Raw genomic sequence first — 25,482 nt, 5'->3', positions numbered from 1 at the left:
AAATTTTCTTCCACCCAGCGTTCCCCCAAGTCTCCCTATACAAATTATACCTCACTTGTGTGGGTAGGCCTAGCGCCCGCGTCAGGAAATGCCCCAAATTACAACGTGGACACATCCCATTTTTTGACAGAAAACAGAGATGTTTTTTGCTGAGTGCCTACCTGTAGATTTTGGCCTCTAGCTCAACCGGCACCTAGGGAAACCTAACAAACCTGTGCATTTTTTAAAACTGGAGACCTAGGGGAATCCAAGATGGGGTGACTTGTGGGGCTCTGACCAGGTTCTATTACCTAGAATCTTTTGCAAACCTCAAAATTTGGATAAAAAACACTTTTTCCTCTCATTTTGGTGACAGAAAGTTCTGGAATCTGAGAGGAGCCACACATTTCCTTCCACCCAGCATCCCCCAAATCTCCCGAAAAAAATGGTACCTCACTTGTGTGGGTATGCCTAGTGCCTGCGACAGGAAATACCCCAAAACACAACGTGGACACATCAAATTTTCCCAAAGAACACAGAGCTGTTTTTTGCAAAGGCCTAGAAGTGGAGTTTGGCCTCTACCTCAGCCGGCACCTAGGGAAACCTACCAAACCTGCACATTTTTTTAAACTAGACATGTAGGGGAATCTAAGAGGGGGTGACTTTTGGGGCGCTGACCAGGTTCTGTTACCCAGAATCCTTTCCAAACCTCAAAATGTGGCCACAAAAACACTTTTTCCTCTCATTTCGGTGACAGAAAGTTCTGGAATCTGAGAGGAACCACAAATTTCCTTCCACCCAGTGTTCCCCCAAGTCTCCCAATAAAAATGGAACCTGTTTTGTGTGGGTAGGCCTAGCGCCTGCGACATGAAATGCCCCAAAACACAACATGGACACATCACATTTTCCCAAATAAAACAGATCTGTTTATTGCAAAGTGCCTAGCTGTGGATTTTGGCCTTTAGCTCAGCCTGCACATAGGGAAACCTAGCAAACCTGCGCATTTTGTGAAAACTAGACACCTAGGGGAATCCAAGATGGGGTGACTTGTGGTGCTCTGACCAGGTTCTGTTATCCAGAATCCTTTCCAAACCTAAAATTTGGCCAAAAAACACTTTTTCCTCTCATTTCGGTTACAGAAAGTTCTGGAATCTGAGAGGAGCCACAAAGTTCCTTCCACCCGGTGTTCCCCCAAGTCTCCCGATAAAAATGGTACCTCACTTGTGTGGGTAGGCCTGGCACCTGCGACAGGACATTCCCCAAAACACAAATTGGACACATCACATTTTCCCAAAGAGAACAGAGCTGTTTTTTGCAAAGTGCCTAGCTGTGGATTTTGGCCTTTAGCTCAGCCTACACATAGAGAAATCTAGCAAACCTGCACATTTTGTGAAATCTAGACACCTAGGGGAATTCAAGATGGGGTGACTTGTGGGGCTCTGACCGGGTTCTGTTACCTAGAATCATTTGCAATCCTCAAAATGTTCCCAAAAAAACACTTTTTCTTCTCATTTCGGTGACAGAAAGTTCTGGAATCAGAGAGGAGCCACACATTTCCTTCCAACCAGCATTCCCCACGTCTCCCAAAAAAAATGGTACCTCACCTGTGTGGGTATGCCTAGCGCCTGCGACAGGAAATGCCCCAAAACACAACGTGGACACATCACATTTTCCCAAAGAAAACAGAGGTGTTTTTTGTGAAGGCCTAGAAGTGGAGTTTCGCTTGTAGCTCAGCCGGCACCTAGGGAAACCTACCACACCTGCACATTTTTTAAAACTAGACACTTATGGGAATCTAAGATGGGGTGACTTTTTGGGCTCTGACCAGGTTCTGTTACCCAGAATCCTTTCCAAACCTCAGAATCTGGCCAAAAAAACACTTGTTCCTCTCATTTCGGTGACAGGAAGTTCTGGAATCTGAGAGGAGCCACAAATTTCTTTCCACTCAGTGTTGCCCCAAGTCTCTCAATAAAAATGGAACCTGTCTTGTGTGGGTAGGCCTAGCACCTGTGACAGGAAATGCCCAAAACACAACGTGGACACATCACATTTTCCCAAAGAAAACAGAGCTGTTTTTTGTAAAGTGCCTACCTGTAGATTTTGGCCTCTAGCTCAGCCGGCACCTAGGGAAACCTACCAACCCTGTGTATTTTTGAAAACTAGAGACCTAGAGGAATCTAAGATGGGGTGACTTGTGGGGATCTGACCAGGTTCTGTTACCCAGAATCCTTTGCAAACCTCAAAATGTGGCTAAAATAACACATTTTCCTCACATTTCGGTGACAGAAAGTTCTGGAATCTGAGAGGAGCCACAAATTTCCTTCCTCCCAGCGTTCCCCCAAGTCTCCTGATAAAAATTGTACCTCACTTGTGTAGGTAGGCCTAGCGCCCGCGACAGGAAATGCCCCAAAACACAACGTGGACATATTACATTTTTTCATAGAAAACATTGCCTACCTGTGGATTTTGGCCTCCAGCTCAGCCGGCACCTAGGGAAACCTAGCAAACCAGTGCATTTTTGAAAACTAGAAACCCAGGGGAATCCAAGATGGGGTGACTTGTGGGGCTTCGACCATGTTCTGTTACCCAGAATCCTTTGCAAACATCAAAATTTGGCCAAAAAACCACTTTTTCCTCTCATTTCGGTGACAGAAAGTTCTAGAATCTGAGATTAGCCACAAATTTCCTTCCACCAAGCATTCCCCCAAGTTTCCCAATAAAAATGGTATCTCACTTGTGTGGGTAGGACTGGTGCCCGCGACAGCAATAGATCACACAGCGGTCAATGTTGGTCCTTACATGAGGCAGCTGTTGACCCTGGGGTGATACATTCCTGACGCAGGCACTAGGTGTAGGCACTCAAGTTCTGTAGTGTTTTTATCAGGACAGGTGAGGAATCACTGGGTGGTAGGAATTTTGTGGATCCCAGCATATTCCTGTAGTTTCTGTGACAGAAATGCAAGAAAAATAGAGTTTTTATTCAACATTTCAGCTTTGAGGGTATTCTGGGTAAGAAACTTTGGGGAATCCACACAAGTCACACCTCTGTGGACTCCCCCGAATGTCTAGTTTCCAGAAATGTTTGGGTTTAGTGTGTTTCTCTATATGGCCGCCGAACCCAGGACCAAAAACACAGGTGCCTGCCTTACAAAACCAGTTTGTTTTGCGATAGATAATTTTGATGTCTCCACAATACGACTTGGGCGGTGGAATTTGGGGCTGAACTAAATTGGGGAGCTCCCAAGAGAGCACTCTCTCTCTCTCTGCTTGCCGCCGCATTCACCAGGTCTCTGGGTTGGGCTAACCCACTATTACCCCGTTGCACAGACTGCTTGCGAAGGGACAGCAGGACTGTCCTCATCACCTCCCTCATAATTTACTGGAAGAGGAGTTATCGAATGGGACTCCTCCAACTGAAAAATCACTCCCAGAGTCTGCGCCATTGTCCTATCCCTCAGATGCTGTCTCAGTATCTGATGTCTCAGTCTCTGATCCTATGTCAGAGCTGTCCTCTATAACCCGAGTGACGGCAGCAGTCATCCAGCAAGATGCCATCTCTGCTATTGGCTAAACTGTTGCTCTAAAACACTAGCCTACGTAGACAGTCACAAAATAGATGGTGTGTGTGAGATACGTGCAACAGTAGAGGCCACCTTACCTGCGCTTCTTCCCTCAATCAGCACGTTCTTTCAAGACACTCAAAAAACACCTTGTCACATACCATTCGTCATAGTCTTTAGCAGCTCCTGCGCCTAGTCCAACAATCATTATTGGTGCTCCCACTCCCTCCTCCTCGGATTCCCTCATTACCACCCAGCAAAAGTGCCCTTCATCTCTCCATTGCCGCCATCCACCCTGCACATACATTTCATTTGTATTATAGCGCAGGTAATGGCTGACTTTACTAATGTACTCAGCTATTTACATAAAATACAGATTTGCTCTTTGCAGTAGGCATATAAACCTTCTGCGCTTCTATATGGCACTAGAACTGCCACTAGACAAGTCTGACCGTTTGGTAGCAGAAACATAATCACAATATTTACTTGACTTTTTTATTGCTGCCTAAAACCTACAGTTGAAAAGCGTCAGTTGAAGTATGTGCATTGCTTTGAAGACTCAAGCTGCACCTGAAAGACAACTGTTGGCAAATCTATATATAATATATATATATATATATATATATATATATATTACTATTATATGTAGGTCTGGTTTTCCTGGGGGCCGATCGCAGCCCCCAGGGAAACCACCCACATATTGACAAAAGTGATATATATATATATATAGATCTATCTCTATATATATATCTATCTACATGGATATATCTATAGATAGATCTATACATATATATATATATATATATATATATATATATATAGCTCTATCTATAGATATATCTATGTAGATAGATATATCTACATAGATATATCTATATATATACATGGCCCCCAGGGAAACCCTACAACAACTAAGAACAAGTATTGCTCCCACAGGGGGTCACCCTGCCCACGGGCGACCCCTTGTCCATTTTATTTTCGTTTATTATTTATAAAAAAAAATGTTGCCCCTGGGTGGGGTGGGGCGTGATCGCCCCCCCCCGCCCCCCCTCCCAGGCGGCACCTACCTCTTTTTTAAAAAAATATGCCCATGGGAGGGGCCCGTTTTCCGAGGGCAAGTGAAATCCCTGGTGTCCAGTGGTGTTTCCTGGCCCCCGATCGCAGCACAGGGAGGTAGTGTGGGCGTCGCCCGCACTAAAGAGGTTACAATCCACAGAACAGTAAATAAATAAAACACAAAACACAATAAAAATCAAACACCAATCTATAAAAATAGATTATATGTTTATCTTCAAAATGACACCATACCAATTAAGAACCATTAAAGAAAACCAGAGATATTAATTGTTAAAGATTAAGGCCTTCATTTGAACCTCGTCAGTCTTTTTTCCAAGACCGCCGAGGTACCGCTGGGCTGAAGACCGCCAGTGTGGCCGGTCTTCCTCCCAGCGTATTATGACTGCTGGCAGCCCTCTGCCCTTTTTCGGATGGAAAGCCACCAGCAGCCATACTGGTGGTCGGCGGTGAAGTGGAGGCTGCTCCACCTCCACCACCACGTTATCAGAACACCACCCACCAAATCACAACCCAGGATTCGGCGGGGTGGTGTTCTGGTGATGGGGAGACGGCGGCGGAGCAACCCCCATGGATCCCGTTCCCTCCTGGAGGATCACCGGACAAGGTAAGGTAATCGTCTGTTAGGGGAGGGGTTATTGTGTGTTGTGTGCGTGTGAGTGTGTAGAGGGGGTGTGTGAGTGCGTGTATACATGCAGGAGTGTGTTGTGTGTATGCGACATATGTGCGTATATGTCTGTGTGCATGTGTGCATGTATGTCTGCGTGTATGTGTCATAGTTTTGTGAGCGTGCGTGTAGGGGGTGGGGGTGTGTGTCAATGTTTTTGGGGGGGCAGGGGTGGGGAGTGGGGTCCTTCTACCTTTGGAGGGTTGTAGGGGGTTGTGGGTTTGAGGGGAGGACTCTCCAGCCCAGCGGTCGTCACCACCCTGGCAGTCGGAGTGTAGAAGTGGCGGTTTGGCATGGCAGTAACCGCCATGCTTGTAATTACATTTATTTTTTCCCACTCGCCTGTTGGCGGTATTACCGCCACTTCTACACCGACCGCAAGGGTTGTAATGAGGGCCTAAATGTTTTCTAGCGCATAGAAATCAAATGCGCCCGTCTAGACATCTGGTCGAATTAGATCGGGCAAAGTCAAAAGTTGAGATCGACCATGATGGAGCCCTGCTCGGCTACACTGAGTGAGAAGCCTTGGTTAAAGTTTTATCTTCACACTTAGGGGCATATTTAAGGTACCATAGTGCCATTCTAACCGCACATTTGTGTAATTTCTTGACTCTAATGAGGCCTTAAAAGGCAGAAAAAGCTGCACCATAGTTATAAAGTTAGGTTGGTCCACTTATGGAGCTTTTTTCCAAAGTTGCTCTGAACTTCTCCAAACTTCGAAATCTTCTTCCAGAAGTACTTTTAAGGTCCTTTCGGTGTCCACAACTCACCCCAAGGTTCCAGAAGCTCTGAGTTGCTCCTTGGGGGCTAGGACTCCAACTCCTAGAATGCACCTGGTTCAAATCCTTAAATGACCACATGTCATTAATCAGCTTGTCTATTTTTGCAGGGCTTGATGCAGGGGACTCTGCTCAGCTCCTTTCTACCTGTAGCGTATAGGGAGTCTCTTCTTGGAGTGGTAGAAGCCATACAAAGTCCTTTTCTTGGTGAAGCCCAAAGTGTGCAGCTGGTGCAGTCCTTCTGAATGCAGTGTTCAGATGCGGGCCAGGGGTCCAGCAAGGAAGTCCTTCTTCTAGTCTTGTTCCAGCAGGGATCTGAAGTATGGGGCAGCTCAGCCATGTTTCTCCTTGCTCCTGAGGTGGCAAGCAGGGGGGGTGCCTCTATCTAATCCCATGCAGGCCATCACCCTCTTGACCACTCCCTGGGAAGTGTGGCAAAAATCAATTTCAAGGAGCAACATTCCTCCAAAATCCAAGATGGCAAAAATTCAATCTTAGATTTTAGATCTGTCTGAGTTCACCCACTAATGTGGCTAAGTTTACCTTAGCACACCCCTTTCCATCCCTCTTTTAATCTAATGAGGGGCACCTGGCTGTTTGAGTTTGCAGGAAATGGGGGAGGTACAGTTGCTCTGCCAAATGTCCTTCCCTCCTTTGAAGTCCAGTTTGGCTTCTCTCCCTCCATCCTGTTCTACCATCTACTAAGGCAGATCTCCTCCCACTCAATTCTTCCTTTGTTTCAGCCCAGGCCACTTCACACCTCATCAAGGCAGCCTGGTTCAGGCTGCCAGAGGCTGAGCAATCGGAGAAGGGTACTAAACAGCTCAAGTTGGTAACTTTTAGCAAGAGTTCTAAATGTTTTTCCTGGTACAAGTTATATTAAATACAAAAGTGGCAAGTTGTTGGCTTTATTAAACATTTAGGGGGTTATTCTAACTTTGGAGGAGTGTTAATCCGTCCCAAAAGTGACGGTAAAGTGACGGATATACCACCAGCCGTATTACGAGATCCATAGGATATAATGGACTCGTAATACGGCTGGTGGTAAATCCGTCACTTTTCCGTCACTTTTGGGACGGATTAACACCTCCTCCAAAGTTAGAATAACCCCCTTAATCTGATACTAAACTTGCTATATTCAGAGTCAGATGCCAGCAGGGCAGCAGGGCAACAGCAGGGTAGCAGTCCTTTCTAGTAAAGCAGTCCAGATGAGTCCTTTGGGCAGCCAGGTAGCTCCTCTGACAGGGTGCAGGTGTAATTCCAGAAGTGTCTGAGTTGGTGGGTCAGAGACCCAGTTTATATACCCCAAAATGCCTTTGAAGAAGGGGAGACTTCTAAGAGTGGTTTTAAAGTGAAAAGTGCCCCTTTCAGGCCAGTCCTGTCTGCCATAGTCCCTGTGGGGGGTTATCAGTCCTTTGAGTGAGGACAGGACACTGGCCTTTGAAATGTGTCAGACCCTCTACCTTTCCAGCCCAGGAAGACCCATTCAGTATGCAGCTGAATGCAAATGTGACTGAGTGTCCTGTGTTTGTGATTGCCTCTGTGAAATGCACAAGGGAGCTGTCAATCAGCACAGACCAGATGCTGATTGGAGGCCGGCTGGAAGTTACAGATGGTTTTAAGTACAGAGAAATGCTCATTTTCTAAAAGTGGCATTTCTAAAATAGTAATATAAAATCCAACCACACTAATAAGTAGAATTTTCTATTACCATTCAGGCCATACTAAATATGACCTGATTACCCCTTTCAGTTCTGAATCTACCACTCAGAAATTATATGCAGGCAGGCCTAATGCTAGTATATGAAAAGAGCAGGCCTCATAGCAGTGGAGAACATATTTAGGAGTTTTTAAGTACCAGGGCATATAAAATACATATCTACATAGCTTCCTGCCCTAGGGGTCACCTATATTTAGAAAAAAGGGGTGTTTAAGACTTGGCAAGTACTTTTAAATGCCAAGTCAAAGTAGTAGTGAAACTGCACATACAGGCCTTGCAATGGTTAAGGGGCTATTTATGTGGGTGGCACAATCAGTGCTGCAGGTCCTCTGGTAGTATTTACTTTAGAGGCCCTGGGCACATGTAGTGCCCTTTACTAGGGACGTATAAGTAAATCAAATATGCCAATTGGGGATGAACCAATGTTATCATGTTGAAGAGAGAGAGCATATGCACTTTAGCACTGGTTAGCAGTGGTAAAGTGTGCAGAGTCCTAAAACCAGCAAAAACAGTGTCAGAAAAGTGAAGAGAGGCAGGCAAAAGGTTGAGGGTTGACCACCCTAAGTCTGTCAGGTCTAACAATGTATGTATAGAATACAAGGAGGAGGTCATAGGACGGTAGCGCCAAAAATTATGTTTGCACTGGGTGCCACCAGCGCTAAAGTCTATAATGATGGGTATGTAGCAAAGTGAAGTAATAGTGTGCCTTTTTTGTTTTCTTTCAGTGTCTTTAGATAACCTGCTGATTGAGGTAAGAAAGTAAGTTAAGGTGACTGACATTTACTGTTGCAAGGATCACATAGACACACCCACCAGCAACTTTGTGAACAATATATCTGCTTTCTATGTAGGCCAGTGTTTTAGAGGGACAGTTTAACCAGTAGGAGAGATGGTATCTCATTGGATGACTGCTGCTCAAGCCCTAACTCAGGTTATGGAGGACAGTTCTGAGTCAGGATCAGAGACTGAGACAGCAGATACTGAGACAGTATGTGAGGGAGCAGAATCTGGAAGTCACATCTGACAACTTCTCTTCTAGTGATTCTGAGGTATAGTCATGCTGTCCCTTCTCAAGCACAGTCTGTGTTGCAGGACAACAGCGGGTTAGTCCAACCCCAAAAAAGCAGGAGCACAAGGTGCTTTCTTGGCACCCCGCAATTTAGTCCAGCCCCAAATTCCACCTTTTACTAGATATAAAGCAGATGCAGCCAACGTTTTGCCAATTTTATACATCCATCTCTTTTTCAATGTTGACTTCCTTCAGCAAATTGTGCAGCAAACAAATTTGCCTGCTGTGCAATTTCTGAGGGAGCATGGAGGTGTTCTAGGGTCACATTTTAGGGTGTGCCAGTTGATTCCGAAACTCCAAAACTCTTCACACACTGAACCAAGGACGTTCTACCTTTTTCGTGCAGCAACTGCCATTGTACCTTCTCTGCACTTCAAATGCCAGACCCCCCAGCTGCAGAACCATCAATAACCCTTCTAGGTCACCTCAAGTGCATCCCCCTTAAAATCCGCTCCCTCCACAAGCACGCAGTGGAATTTTGGGACCTGACAGACTCCACCTGTCCGGACATCGTCTTCCCCCAGAGGCACCCACGGACCTTTTTCTTGCCGCAGCTGCCACAGTACCTTCCATGCACTCCATACACCAAACCCCCTTGCTGCAGAACTGTCAAAACTTCTCCAGGTCACTTCAAGATCAACCTCCTCAACATCCGCTCCCAGCACAAGCACGCCGTGGAACTTTGGGACCTGATAGCTTCCACCCTTCCAGACATCACCTTTCTCACAGAGACATTGGCATCGCCATCATCATCAACTACAAACTGCTCTGCAAGGACCGACCTTCCAGACCAGGCAGCACACTAGCCATCACCTACAAGAATACCATCTGCCTATCAATCAACACACAGGAACATTCCTCCCGCATGTTGCACCTCCACTTCCAAGTCCACATAACCCTGAAGACCACCATCCACAGCATCCCTCATCTACAGATCACCTGGCCCATGCCCAGCTTTCAGCGACTCCATTGTCCACTTCATAGCCACCCCAAGCACTTGCCTCCACCAACTGCATCCTCCTAAGAGACCTCAGTTTCCACATCAATGACCACAATGACCACAACACCTCATCGCTACTTGAGAAACATGACACAATCTTCCTCAAGCTGTTGGTCACCTCACCAACTTACATCACTGGACACATACTCAACCCCATCTTTTCCACCAGGAGCAATGTCACCATTGATGACTCAACACTGCTACACTGTACTGACCACCACTGCATCTAGTTTTCCATCACCAAACCTACAACTCACGTCCACACCACCCGCATCCCACAGGAAATGGAACCACACCACAGAGGAGCATCTCATCAACACCCTCAGCAACTCACCACCACCTCACACAACAGATACCAACACCTCAGCACGCAACCTCCCCCAATGGATTGACGATTGCACCAACCCCCTAGCCCCACTCTGAATGACCACAGGGAAACACACCACTAAGAAAGAAAACTGGTTTTACACTGCACTCCAGGAATCAAAGCGCACCTCGAGGAAATTGGAGAAAAAATGGAGGAATAGGAAATTCCCAGAAGACCTCACAGCCTTCAAATCTGCCACAAGATCCCACTATGACTTCATTGGATCCACCGGAAAAAACACCCTGCAGGACTGCATCAATGCCACCACCCACAATACTAAGGAACTTTTCAATGTCATCAAGGATTTCATCAAACCACAAGCTGAGGACACTAACATCCCAGCATCCCAGGACCTCTGTGACAGATTAGCTGCCTTCTTCCATCAGAAACTCAAGGATATTGATGACAACTTTGGACCCAAGACTCTCCAAAATCACCAACGCCCCAACCTGGACACACTGAACTCCCACTGTTTCTGCACGCCTGGACCCTTCTCAGGATGGAGGAGACCCACTCCATTATGAGCAGCATCCCCTCTGGAGCTCCCAGTGACCCCTGCCCCCACTATATCTTCAATGAGGGCTAGTGTCTCAATTGCACCTGAGCTCCGCAAGACCATCAACTGCTCCATAGAGTCAGCCTCTTTCCCTGAGGACTGGAAGCATGCAGAGATCTGCCCGCTCTTCAAGAAACCCAGAGCCCAACCCATGGATCACAAAAATTACCACCCCATCTCACTGCGGCCTTTCCTAGCCAAGGTTGCTAAAAGAGCAATCACACTCAGCACTGCCAACACTTTGAGGGCAACAACATGCAGGACATCTCCCAATCATGATTCAGAATTAATCACAGCACCAAGACTGCCCTGCTCACTGCCACAAATGACATCCCCTCCCTCCTGGACCACGGCGAAACAGCAGCTCTCATCCTACTAGACCTATCAGCCACTTTCAGTATAGTGTCCTACTGCACCCTATCCACCAGTCTCCACAAGCAGGCATACGCTACAAGGCCTTTTGGTGGATACACTCCTTCCTGACAGACAGATCGCAGAGAGTCAGACTCTTGCCAATGCTTTCAGAACCTACAGAGATCTGCTGTGGAGTACCCCAAGAAGCCTCATTGAGTTCAACATCTACAGTGCCCTGCTCTCCCCTATTGTCAGAAACTATAGACTGAACATCATCTCCTACGCCGATGACACCCAGTTGATAATCTCCATGACTGAAAACCCCACAATGGCCAAGAAGAACTTCCAAGACGGGAGGAAAGCAGTTGCCGCCTGGATAAAGGTGAGCTGCCTTAAGCTAAACTCTGACAAGACCGAGGTCCTCATCCTCATCCTGGGACACTCCTATCCAACCTTGGTTGACACCAGGTGGCCCTCAACATTTGGCAGCCCCCACCCCTATAGACCACACATGCAACCTCGGTGTCATCATTGACACAGTGCTCACCATGACAAGATAGGTTAACTCTATCGCCTCCAGCTATTTCCACACCCTCAGACTCCCATGAAAGATCTTCAGATGGATCCCAAGCGACTGCTGCAAAACTGCGACACACTCCCTGAACACAAGCAGACTTGACTGCGACAATGGCCTCTACACCAGAACCACCAAGAAGAATCTGAGCAAACAACAACACAATTAGAATGCCTCCTCCATATCCATCCTGAACATCCCCCACGAGAACACATCACAGGACACCTGCGAGGTCTCCACTGGCTCCCCGTCGAGAGGAGGATCAACTTCAAGCTCCTTGTACACACTTACAGGGCTCTCCACAACCTTGGACCCAGATACCTCAACCACTGCATCACCTTTTACTCCCCTGCCAGACCTCTCCACACCTCCCAGCAGTTGCTTGCTACTGTACCCACATTAGGAAGTCCTCGGCTGGAAGGAGATCGTTCTCCTCTCTTCTCCTACCAGGCAGCAAAACGTTGGAACACCTTATCTCTCCACCTCAGACAGTCACCATCACTACCTCAATTCAGAAAAGACCACACGACCTGGCTCTTTGACTAAACCCTGAAGATATACCCAACAGCACCTTGAGACCTTATGGATGAGTAATTATTAATTAATTGATTGAATCTCACTTCTCTGGCAGAGTTGAAGATATTTTTGGACCTTACACTCAAAATGGGGTATGTGCAGAAACCCACATTGCAGTCCTACTGGACGACTCGTACACGTTGGGTAACCCCCATCTCTGCACAGTACATGAGCAGAGATTGTTTTTTGTTATTGCAGTGCATGCGCATTTCAATGATAATTCTGCTGCTTTGACCTGGGACTACCCAGACCTTGACAGATTGTTCAAAATAAGGCCTGTCGTAGATGATTTGTTTGCCAGGTTTCTAGAGATCTAGAGATTTATACTCCTCGAAAGAATATGGCAGTCGATGAGTCTTTGATCCTGTACAAAGGGGGGCTGTTGTTCAGGCAAAACTCTATGGCATCAAGCTGTACATGTTATGTGAAAGCTCTACTGGTGATGTTTACACCTTGAGAGTCTAGACAGGGAAGGACTCCATGCTAAACCCTGTAGGTTGCACTCCCACTCTAGGGGTCATATGAAAGACTGTATGGGAGCTTGTCCAGCCACTCCTTCACAAAGGTTATAACCTTTAAGTACAAGAGTAGAGCTGTTCAGTCAGCTTTACAAAGCTTGCACTGTGGCCTGTAGTACAGCTTGTTGTCCGCCACAAACGACTCCCCGCAGGAGCTTGTTTGTAAGAAGCACCAGAAATCCCAGAGTACTGTGTTGCATTCCAAGGAACTGCTTGCAGTCGAGTTTTTAGGTGGGCATCATGCGTAAGTGCTCACTACAATTCATGATGCGAGCACTTTCCCTGTCACGGTTTGGGGTCAGATGACTGAAGACCACAAGTCCATTTGCATACTTGATTACAATAAATACATGGGTGAAGCGGATAAAAAGGGCCAGGTTCTTCACCCATACAATGCGAGTTGTAAAACTCACACTTGGTATAAGAAACTGTTTGTCCACCTGATCCAGATGGCAACATACAATGCATATATTGCTTATCGTCAGACAGCCACAGGAAAACTTGTGTCTTTCCTTGACTTTCAGATGTCTGTGATTAAAAGTTTTACTGCTGCAACAGGAGCAGCAGACTCCACTTTGTATGTTCTGGAGGATGTGGCAAGGTTGCAGAAGCAACACTTTGTAGATCGCATTTCCAAAACACCTAAGAAGAATCATCCATTTTACTGTTGCAAAGTTTGTTCGAAGCATGGAAAGAGGCAGGAAAGTTGTTATTATTGTCTCCGGTGCCCATCCCAGCCAAGCCTGTGTTTTCCTCCTTCTTTGTGTTATATCACACTAAAGCAAACCTCTAGGAAATGGACTGAGGAGGGGCTGCCATTTGGTGAACATTTGAATGGCTGTGCATGGATACCTAATGCCCATGAGCCACTACTTCGTCAGGCAAGCAGCCACAGAATTTTTGTTTATCTCCTTCAGGAATCATGGACTTCCTTATGGCCTGCTCGACACTGACTGCTGACTTAAGATATAGGATGTCTCCATGCATGCAGTCACTCATCTATCCTGCTCGACACCTTTATCCACTGTCAGAACGTGGTAGGCGTTCTGTTTGATAATTAACATGCATTATAGTCCCCACACTGCACAAACTAGTGAACAGAACATATGTCACGCTGTCATGGAGTACCCTGTGTGGCAAAATGTTAAAGGCATGACTGAATTTTAAAGTGCTTTTAAGGGAACTCATGCATGCTACACAAGGACTACCCTGATTGCCTGCGAGAACCAGAATAAGTGTAATAGGTCAAACAAATTTCCTTTAGGACATATTCACCAACAATTCAACTTGCTTTGAAATTGTGCAAACTAAATTTGTAGTTTCACTTTCAAAGTAAAACTGGAAGTGTCGGTGGATGAGTCCCAGAGGATATTTGTTTTTCTCTTTATTTAAGAGACCCTGTGCAATATTCAAAAGCATGTCTGTCTTAGTTTCAATTGTTCAATTGTTAATATGCTCAGTCAGTCCGAGGAATAGGCCTTGAAAGGCATACTCAGACAGCCCTAATTTGCATCCACAAAGTGGAAGGAGTTGGATTTAGCACAGTATTTGCACTGATGGCACAGAAAAGACGTTTTCTTTCATTTCAAGCAACTAGGGAAGGAAGGCATTAGCATAGGTTCACTCGGCAATTATACAGGATTAGTCAGGACTTGGATGCAGACAGAGACATGAACAGGTAAGAAAAGCTTACAGTAGGTGTATTTTCTCCGCTATATTTTATAGATAGAAGGCAGATAGTAAACATAGTACAAATAAACATGCCATGACATCATCTACATCGATGGATTCAAACCCACTGGTGCCACATCTGATCTGCTTGCAATGTTCATCCTCCATCAGAACTCAGTAGATGTTCAGACTGCTGTATGATAACTACATTACAGTTATAGCACTGCACATAACAGTGGATGGGACAAATGCTACGTTCTCAGGGACTAACCTGTGTGCTAAAAACTACCCTTCTTCATAGTTTATGACATTCTCTTTACAGAACTTTGTGAAAATTTCTCAGCATGCCTGCCTTAGTTCCAAAGACAGATATGCTCACTCAGTTTGAGGAACAGGCCTCGCAACGCATCTTTGGACACCCCCAGCTTGCATCCACAAACTGGAAGGAGTTGGATTTAGCAGAGTGAATGCACTGAAGGTGCATAAAAGACATGTTTTCCTAAACCTCATGTGGCTGTCATAGGATCCATTAGTGAAGGTTCACTAAACATGAGTTTGGTAATGTTCAGGAAGAAAGAGGCGGTTACTTGACAAGTGATAAAATGGAGTCAAACTTATTCCATCCTGTGGTGTATAAATGTGATGTTCCCTACTCTGGGGACGGTAAGTTGGTGTGAGTGCACTGATCGGTTGGACTGGGCCCATGCCCGGTGGTATGAAAGGGTTGTGCATGAATGGCACGTGAATGAACCATAAAGCAGTTGGTGCAGAGAAGAGGCTTTATGGCTCAATTTAAGAAGGCTTGGTTTCAATATTCGGATACTTATTATTCATGCTTTAAAACCAGAACTTCTGGAGTGCTAAAATGAATCAGTGTGAATGGTGTGTTAACTTTAACAAACTAGTGGCTCTTACAAAGACTAACTTGTGTTTTTGGTTCTTTTTTTTGTCGTTATGGGTAGCTGTGGATTTTGAGCCCAAGCTCAGCCGGAACCTAGGCAAACCTGCACATTTATGAAAAACAGACAGCCAGGGGAGTCCAAGGGGTGCATGGCTCTTAACAGTGTTTTTAAACCAGATTCCCCTGCAAAGCTCAATCTTTGCTTAAAAAAAAATTTTTTCTTGCATTTCAATGAGGAAAAGTACTGGAATCTGCAGACAGCCACAAATTTCGTACCACCTAGAGTTTCCCAAGAAAAGTGTTGCCTCACTACTTTGGATGGAGAAGTGGATGAGACAGGGAAGGGCCCAAAACATATTGCAGAGACATCAAAATAATCTATCACAACACAGCCTGGTTTTGAAAGGCGGACACCTGTATTTTTGGTCCTGGGCATGGCGGCCATATAGGGAAACCTACCAGATCCAAACTAAAAACTAGATACATGGGGGAGTCCATGGAGTTGTGACTTATGTGGATTCCCTACAGTGTTCTTACCCAGAATATCCTGCATAGGTGAAATGTTAAATACAAACATAATTTTTCCTTGTATTTCTGTCACACAAGGTACAAGAATGTGCAGGGATTTACAAAATTCCTACCATCCTGTGTTTCCTACTTGTCCTGATAAAAACGTTATCCCACTTCTGTCCTTGTGCCTAGTGCCCACATCACTAAATGGATCACCCCAGGGACAGCAGTGGCCCTTAGGCAAAAACTATAATTGACTATCGTGTGAGCCATTCCTATCACAGGCACTAGGTCCAGGCATACAACTGGGGTAATGTTTTTATCAGAACAAGTTACGGAATGCTGGGTGGTATGATGTTTCTGGATACCTGCATATTCCTGTAGTTTATGCCTCAGAAATATAAGGATAAATAGTGATTTTATTGACCGTTTCACATTTGCAGGGTTTGTGGGTAAAAAAAAACTTTAGGGAAGCCACACAAGTGATACCTCCATAGACTTCACTTATAGCAATATTTCAGAAATATCTGGGTTTGATAGGTTTCCCTAAATGGTTCCCAATCCCAGGACTAATCATTAGACCCTTCTCAGTTGTCATTATCACCACAGTGCGTTTTGGTCCATTCCTGTTGCAGGTACTGGGTCTACCCACACAAGTGAGGTAAAAAAACATAGTGAAAGCCATCCACGCAGCCCACCATACATATCCTTAGGTGTGTAGTTTTAAACAATGTACAGGTTGGCTAGGTTTCCCTAGGTGCTGACTGAGCTAGGGTCCAAAATCTCGAGCTACTCACTTTGGAAAAAAGGATCAGTTTTCAGTAGAAAAAATGTGCTCTGTACATGATACATTTTGGTTCTTTTCCTCTTGCAGGCATTTGCCCTACTCACACAAGTGAGGTACCATTTTTATTGAGAAATTGGGGGAATACCAGATGGAAGGAAGCTTGTGACTGTGGAGATTGCAGAACTTTCCATCATAGAAATATGAGGAAAATATGTTTCTTTAGTCAAAGTTTGAAATTTGCAAGATATTCTGGGTAAAAAAAGAAAAATTAGTGAAAGCCATATAAGTCAGCCCACCCTGCATACCCCAAGGTTTCTAGTTTTCAAAAATATACAGTTTGGCTATGTTTCCCTTGAAGCCAGCTGAGCTAGGATCCAAAATGTCAAGCTACTCATATTGGAAAAAAGGGCCAGTTTTCAGTGGAAAAATGTACTGTGTCCATTTTGTTTTTGGGCCATTTCCTGTCACAGGCAGTAGGCCTACCCACACACGTGAGGTACCAATTATTTTGTGAGATTGGTAGGAGCATTGAATAGTAGAACATTTGTTATTACCTATTGGTTTTTACTGCATTTGTGCAATGTATAATAAAGATGACATTATACAAAATACCCTCCAAATCATTGGCTAGTACAGGTACCCACAAGTTCAGAGATGAAGAAATAACCACTACTTCTAAACTCTATATCTTGTGCCCATTTCAGAAATACGTACATTTCCTTGCTACCCATTTTTCATTCTCCTTATGTTACTGTAAGATTTGGTCTATACTCTGTACTCTCTAAAAAACATTTTTCTATGCAGTTCAGTTGTTGGCTCTTGGTACCATGGGTTCTTGGAGAACCTGAAAGTACATATTTCCCCACAACCAGAAAGGTCTAGCAGATGTAATGGTATACTGCTTCTTTCAATTGGCCGTTGCAACAAAACGTTACAGCTGGGAATGTTGTCACAAATGCCTGTTCTTTCATTTTTAATATTTCTTTATTTCAACGAATATTTGCCTTGACAACACCTTGTTAGATCTGCACATGTGATCACTTTCTGAATTTGGAATTATGTCTACTTTTTAGAAATGTATAACTTTTCTGGATCACCCACAGGTTTCATGCTGGTTTCCAGTACAAACTGTAAGTAGGTATAGAACACAAAAAATTGCCTCTTAGAAAAATGCCAAAACTGTAGTACAAAATTAGGTTTTTGGATTCAACTCTGCATGTTCCTGAAATCTGAGAAGATGATGACTTTAGTACAGCAAACTGTTTGTGGTGTCCAGTCTATGGGAAAACATAGACACTTTAATCTGGAGCACTTTTTCTAATGTTTTCTAAATAAACTAAAATGTTTGTGATATTTTGCCTATTTTCTCAGCCCCCCCCCCCCCTGGGAACCCACAATCCATGGGTACCTTTACAATCCCTAGAATGCTGGAAAAAAATGATGCAAATTTGATGTGGATACCTTATACGGAAAAAGGAGCCCTAAACATTTACATCCCCAAATAGACAAAAAAGGGCTCAGCACTGGGGTGGCAGGTAGGTTCAGCAGCTGAGGGGTTAATGTGGCTGCACTGATGCTACTACAGTACACACACAAATTCCCAAAGACCAACCAGCAATGTCAATGCTAATAGGTATGTCTTAAGATATAGGATGTCTCCATTCATGCAGTCACTCATCTATCTAGCTGTGCAAGTAGTCACACAATACTATGGACTTAGACACTTATCTAACATTGATAAATGCATTCATCCACTCATTGACTTAATATGGCATTCACCTATTAGTCCATCCACAATGCCACACACATAGTCACTTTCCTGCTAGTTTGTGAGTGGTGTGTGTGACAGTGTTCTGACATCAGTGATGACCTCTCAAATGAAAACATCACTGATGACATCACAAATTTCATAGTCCAGGGAGCATGGTAGATTGCTTTATAGTTCAGATACTGTCGGTTAACTACCATGTTACTTTTCTACCTAATTTTGTACAGCTTGTGTTCAGATAATGGTGGAAGTGTTTACAAACACATGTGCTTCTTGATGGAAAGTGGACTACTGGGAAGGGCAGGTAGGGTAGGTACCTACACTTAGCAATAGGGAACGACCCCCAACTAGGTCTAGTCAAGGTCTCAGTAAATTAATCCTTGCTCAACCCTTTGCAGCTTGGTGCATGAGCAGTTAGGCTTCACTCAGGAGAAAGGTGTCTGAAGCATTTATTATCAACAAAACAGTAAGTAAGCAAAAATAAAAAGTATTTGTGTTTTTAAAATTTAACCAAAACAACAAAAATCCAAAGTAAGGAACTGGAGATATGCATTTTTAAAGATTAAATTAAAAAAAAATCTTTCTAGCACCTAAAAAACGAAAGCGCTAACCAGGAATATCTGGTCGTACTTGACTGGGACAAAGTCAAAAGTTGATGCAGACTGAAATGGAGCCCTGCTTGGATACACTAAGCAGGAGGCTTCCTTCAAAGTTTTACTTTCTCATTTAAAACCTTTTCTGGAACTTTTCTTCCTCTATGCCTTGTGGTCCTCCTGAGCAAGCCAATTTCGATGCAACATTGTCGGTTTGCCTTTCTGCGAGCCACCAGTGAAATCCTTGAAGTCTGGAGCTTCAGAGCTTTCAGTGGGATGAACCTGAATTTCAGGCTGGGTCACAGTTGAAGGTAGCCAGCTTGACTCTGATGGAGCTTTTTTTCAAAGTTGCTCCAAACATCTCCAAACTTCTGGAACTTCTTTCAGAAGTCTTTTCTGGGTACTCAACGTATCTACAAACTTGATCCTAGGTTCCAGAAGCTCTGAGTTGCCCCTTGGAAGTTGGGATTACAGTTCCCAGAGTGCACCTAGTCAGAATCCTAAATGGACGCTGGTCAGCTAGGTTATTCTTGCAGGACCTGATATAGGGGACTCTGGTCAGCTCCTTTGTTGCTGTAGCTTACAGGGAGTCCACTCCTGGAGTTGCAGAAGCAAGGCAGTCATTTCATTTTCTTGTTGAAGACCTAAGGGTGCAGCTGGTGCAGTCCTTTTGAGTGCAGTGTCTATGTGCAGGCCAGGGGTCCAGCAGGACAGTCCTTCTTCTCCAGTGTCTTCTTCCAGCAGGGATCTGAATTCTGGGGCAGCCATATTCATCCTTTCTCCTGGGGGTGGGAAACATGGGGGAATGCTCATGTTCAAAAGGGAAAGACCACAGCCCTCTGTGGTGACCACTTCATGTGACGTGTGGCAAAAGTCAATTCCAGGGAGCAACATTCTGTAAAAATCCAAGATGTCAAAAATTCATCATAAGAGGTTAGTTCTGACTGAGTCGACCCACTGGTGTGGCTAAGTCACTCTTTACAAACCTCTTCCAGACCCTCTCTTAATCTAATCAGAGAGTCTCCCATCTGTCTGGGGGTGCAGCAAATAGGAAAGGTCTAGTTTCTGTCCCAAGTGGCTTTCCCTCCTTTGAAGACCAGTTTGGCTATTCTTCCTCCATCCTGCTCTGCCATTGGCTGCAGCAGTTCTCCACCCACCAGATGTTTCCTTTGCCTCAGCCCAGGCCACTCCATAACTCATTAAGGCCGTGTGGCTCAGGCTGCGAAAGGCTGACCAATCAGGAAAAGGCACTACAGGGCTCGTTTGATAACTTTCAGAAAGAGTTCTAAAACACTTTTCCTGTGTTAGTTGTATTGAATCTAACATTGGCAGGTGGTTGGATTTATTATAACATTCATTTGATACCAAACTTACAATATTTAGCTCCTCTCTATTGAAAATAAGACTTTAATAATTTAAAATAAAGTTTCCCAATGTTAGTGTATAGAGCCCATTACCTGCAATGGGGAAAAATGAACTTGGCTGTGTTTCCCTTACCAGGGCTTATAAAACGTATTTTATAATGTCCCTGATTATATGTATAATGCACCTAACTCTTCGGGCACCTAGGGCAGACCTCAGGAGTGACCTGTATACAAAAATAATATAGTTTGGGAATTTGGAAGTACTTTTAATTCCAAAGTTAAACGTGGGGTTAATTTTACCTTAAAAGCAGTCAGCAAGGCTGGCATGCCTTTACAAAGACACCAGGGATCACAGTAGGGCACCCTGGGGTCCCTACACCCACATGCACTACAATATACTAGGGACTTATAAGTAGGTTGCCAGTGCCAATTATAAATAGGTCTAATTTGCATAGGCCAGATTACACAGAGCACTGGCCATGGGGCTGGTTAGCAGTGCCCAGGGTACAGTCAAAATGAGTAACCACCAGTATCAATCTGAAGGTTTGGGGGTTTCTCACACTTCTAATACACCATAGCTGTGTAGCGGTATTGAACACATTATAGATCTTAGTATACAAGAGTAATTCTCTGTTTGCAGGTGACAGCTGAATTGTGTTCATAATGTCCCACACAATTTTTCTCTACAGAGAAATGTGTTCAACAGGAGAAAGAGTCTACATAGTAGATACTAACTCCTGTAAGCAGCCTTGAGTTAATCGAGAGAACAGTGCCAGCATGACAATTTCTACTTAACATAGAAGACTATGTGCATCAGGTTCTAACCTAGGTATGTGTCCTTGTTTTCCTTCAGATGGTGTTTCTAAGCACAGTAGAGTAGTAGGTACTTTTTAATTCTGTCTGGTGTATTTATAATGACATTTTCACTGTTTGCAAACAGTGTGGTATTGAAACACCCCTCTTTATAGAGTAAACAATATTTACAGTAACCAGTTCTTTACTGATATCAACTTCATTTCTTAATGTAGGTTCATTGAGTTTCAGGGTTTTGATACAGATAAAAGCTGTCCTTTGTATGGCATTTGTTTTGGAATTGGCATTTACTATTTTGGTTTACTCCGAGCAATTGTATAGAGATTGAACCCCTTACTCAAGGAGGGTTTCCTATATATCTGAGGTTGATTGTTAATGTGAACTATGCTACCTGTAAAGTGTATGCTATTGCTAATAATTCTTGCTTTCAACAACTATGGGAGGTGTTAGACTTGGCATCCTTGGCTTGGTCTCCCCTAACTTTTTGCCTCTGTTTCCCAGGTTGTTGATAAGTGCTGGACTTTGTTTTTGCTGTTTTTGTTACTCTGGGTACTTTGCCACTGCTATCCAGTGCTAAAGTGCAAGTGCTCCTATGTAAAATGCATGTGTAATTGGATTTCCATGATTGGCATATTTGATTTACTGGTAAGTCCCTAGTACAGTCCAGTAGAGGTGCCCTGGGCCTGTAAATCAAATGTTACTAGTGGGCCTGCAGCACTGTTTGTGCCACCCACACTAGTAGCTCTGAAACATGGCTCAGACCTGCCACTGCAGTGTCTGTGTGTGCAGTTTTAAACTGCCAATTCGACTTGGCAAGTTCGACTTGGCAAGTGTACCCACTTGCCATGCCTAAACCTTCCCTTTTCTTACACGTAAGACACCCCTAAGGTAGGCCGTAGGTAGCCCCATGGGCAGGGTGCAGTGTATGTTTAGGGTAGGACATATACTAATGTGTTTTATATGTCCTGACAGTGAAATACTGGCAAATTCAGTTTTCACTGTTGCAAGGACTATCTCTCTCATAGGTTAAAATGGGGGCTGCCTTCAAATATGATTAAAGTGTAGATTCCCTTTGGGAGCAGATAAACATGTAAAGTTTGGGGTCTCGGAACTCACAATTTAAATATACATCTTTTAGTAAAGTTGTTTTTGAGATTGTGTGCTTGAAAATGCCACTTTTAGAAAGTAGGCATTGTCTTGCTTCAACCACTCTGTGACTGCCTGTTTTGGATTCCCTGTCTTGGTTAGTTTGACAGTTGGGAGATTTGCACCTCTCTCTAGACAGTGACACAGAGGGGGCCGGGGTGTACCCTTAATATCCTGATGAACCATTTGTGCTAGGAGTGAGGGGAGGAGTGGTCACTCATACCTGAAAGGGCTGTGCCTGCCCTCACACAAGGCAGTCTCCAAACCCTTGGTGTGTGTCTGGGGCCTGACATGGGCAAGGCAGGATCTGACAAACAAGAGAGACTTTCCTTTGAAGTAGATCTACTTCAAAGGCAGAAAGGGGTATGAGAAGAACACCCAAACCCCTGAAAATTAAATCACTTCTGGAATCAAGAGGAACCTCTGCCATGGAGGAGAGCTGAAGAGCTGAGGAGAAGTGCTGCCCTGCCTGTGACTATGCTTTGTGGACTGGACTTTGTTTTGCATTCTTGCTTATGAAGAATCACCAAGGGCTTAAACTGAGCTTGCCTCCTGTTGTTGAAGTCTCACGGCCACCAAAGACGTCCCCTGCCAGCACCTGGACTCTCTGCTGAGACTCCTGCACTGCCAAGTGGTGCTCTATCCAGTTCCTGGGCCCTTGAAAGTTGAAGCTGGCAGACCAAGACTGAAAATCCTGCACGGACTGCCATGAGGGGAAATTTTTGACACACCTTCTGCGACACCACTGAGAAATGATGCGCCGCCGGCTTTGCAGCTGAAATCAGCACTCCACCTGCATCACGGCTGGAAGATCTATGCAACGCGGCTGGAGAAATGACACGCCACACCAACTAATGGAGGCTCATAATGACGCAAACTCCACGCAGCGCGGTTTTGTGATACCGTGCAACTGGATTTTCTACACAACCTTGCTGGGCGCAGAAAAACAATGCTAAGGCTGACCGAACCTGAAGTGTGTGTCCAGATTGACGCATCAATCTCTTGCGGGAGAGGAAACAGATATACCCCGATCTGACCATAGGAGGAACGACGCACAGTCTAACTTGTGAGTGAGAAATCAATGTATTGCTGGCCTTTTCTGGTGCACACTCGCACATGCAGTGTTATTTTGACGCAACCCGGGTACTTTTGTATACTAACAGTGTTCTCACTATTTTCTAAAGGTTTTAAGACTCTTATTCTTTAAAAATTCATAGCTTGACTTGTGTATGTTGGATTTTTGTCGTTTTGGTCTTGTTTTGTTTAGATCAGTGGTTCCCAACCTTTTGATTTCTGTGGACCCCACTTTAACATTAATGAAACCCAGGGACCCCCACTGAATCATCATTGGAATCCAGGGACCCCCGACTGAGTCATTACTAGAAGCTGGGGACCTAATTTATCAAGATTTGTTAATATTTTTTTTATTTTCTAGGCTCTCGCGGACCACAGGTTGGGAACCACTGGTTTAGATAAATATTATCTATTTTTCTAAACCTGTGTTGTGTCATTTTGTAGTGTTGTCACTGAGTTACTGTGTGTGTTGGTACAAATTGTTTACACCTTGCTTCTGAAGTTAAGCCTGCCTGCTTGTGCCAAGATACCAAGGGGGTGAGCGGGGGTTAACTTACGGTGTTTCTTCTTTACCCTGACTAGAGTGAGGGTCCTTGCTTGGACAGGGGGTAACCTGACAGCCAACAAAAGACCCCATTTCTAACAGAAGGTGTATATGTGATGGTACTAATGATACTTGATTATCTCCTGAGCTATTTTGCACTTAGTGTAAGGCCTGTAATGCCATATGAATTTACAAAGGAATATGCGGGAAAGAGAAGTTAAATTATGTTATTAGTGATTGCATTTTAGTATGGGTAGACGTTTTTGGCTTACACTATTTCCCTGTTTGTTTTCCTATAGAAAAATGTCATCAGATTTTGATGAGCAATGTGATGCAGCTACACTACCTCAACCACCTCGGCTTGCCATAGAATCTTTGGTATTGCAGTTTTTTTTACATGAGTCCAGGTAGCATAAAAGTCTCTGCAAAACGTGTCATCTGCAAACTTTGCAGGAAGGAGTTCAGCTGCGGGGGTAAAAGCAAGCTGTGCATGGGCAGACAGTTAAGGTCTGTGCATCCACAAAGGCTTGCTGGGGAAGAGTTAGCTCATTCTGCAGAGCTAGACAACTGTCAGGGGTTTCTACCTCATTTGAACCTGGAGACTCTTTGCCAGCCCAGGTACCGAGAGCTGAAACAGATAAATCCTATGCTTATTTTAATAAAGCAGTTTTTGCTGCTTATGTATTTATTTGTTTATCAGAGATAAGCTAGCCCATGACCACAAATGCCCCTCAGGCAGTAGTTTTTTTTGTAAAGTTATTTTTTTAAAGATTTTTCTCCTATTTGTTTTGAAGATGTTGTTTTATTTTTCATTTTGTTCCCAAATTCCATGTTTTAGTTTTACCCCTTTCCAATATTTAGAAATGCACAAAAATGTAAAAATGTTAGAAAATATCAAACAATTTAAATTGCTGAAAAATGCAAAACAATGCTCTTTTCAGAGCTATACTATAGTTTTCTTATCTATGTTGTTTGTAATATGTTTTTCTTTTTTCTTCTTAAAAACTCTTGCAAGAATCTCATGAGAGCCAAAAATGCCAATGATGTTTTCATACATATGCTATTTTTCAATTTCTTTATCATCGGTGGCACTCGCACATCTCTTACAAGAGTTTGTGAGAGGCTTTGAAGAGCCAGGCACACAATCCCCTTGTGCAGTCCTAGGGGCAGTACATCCTGGTTTACTCTAGCGAGCCTCTCCAATTTTATATTAATGAAAAAAGTTCAATTATTTTATAGTTATTATCCGTGGTAGGCCAGATAAGGTCAATGAACATTTTATATCTATATAGAAGTTTGTAATTATTCTAGAACTTTGGTTGTAGAACTGTATGAGAGGAATTTGGACCAGGTTTTGGTCCAGGGTAACCAATGCTTTACTGTAAGGAATACATCATCATATCCAGTTCAGCCAGAAAACGTTTTTATGTAGAATGTATTGTGACCCATAATGAAAATTAATGGCAATATCAGTCTGTGTTTCTTTAACTGCTACCTGAACAGCTTTTCAGTATTGAT

The sequence above is a fragment of the Pleurodeles waltl genome, chromosome 3_1 (genome assembly GCF_031143425.1).
Source record: "Pleurodeles waltl isolate 20211129_DDA chromosome 3_1, aPleWal1.hap1.20221129, whole genome shotgun sequence".
Taxonomy (NCBI): Eukaryota; Metazoa; Chordata; class Amphibia; order Caudata; family Salamandridae; genus Pleurodeles; species Pleurodeles waltl.
The sequence above is the reverse complement of the archived record's forward strand: the minus strand, read 5'-3'. Positions refer to the sequence as shown.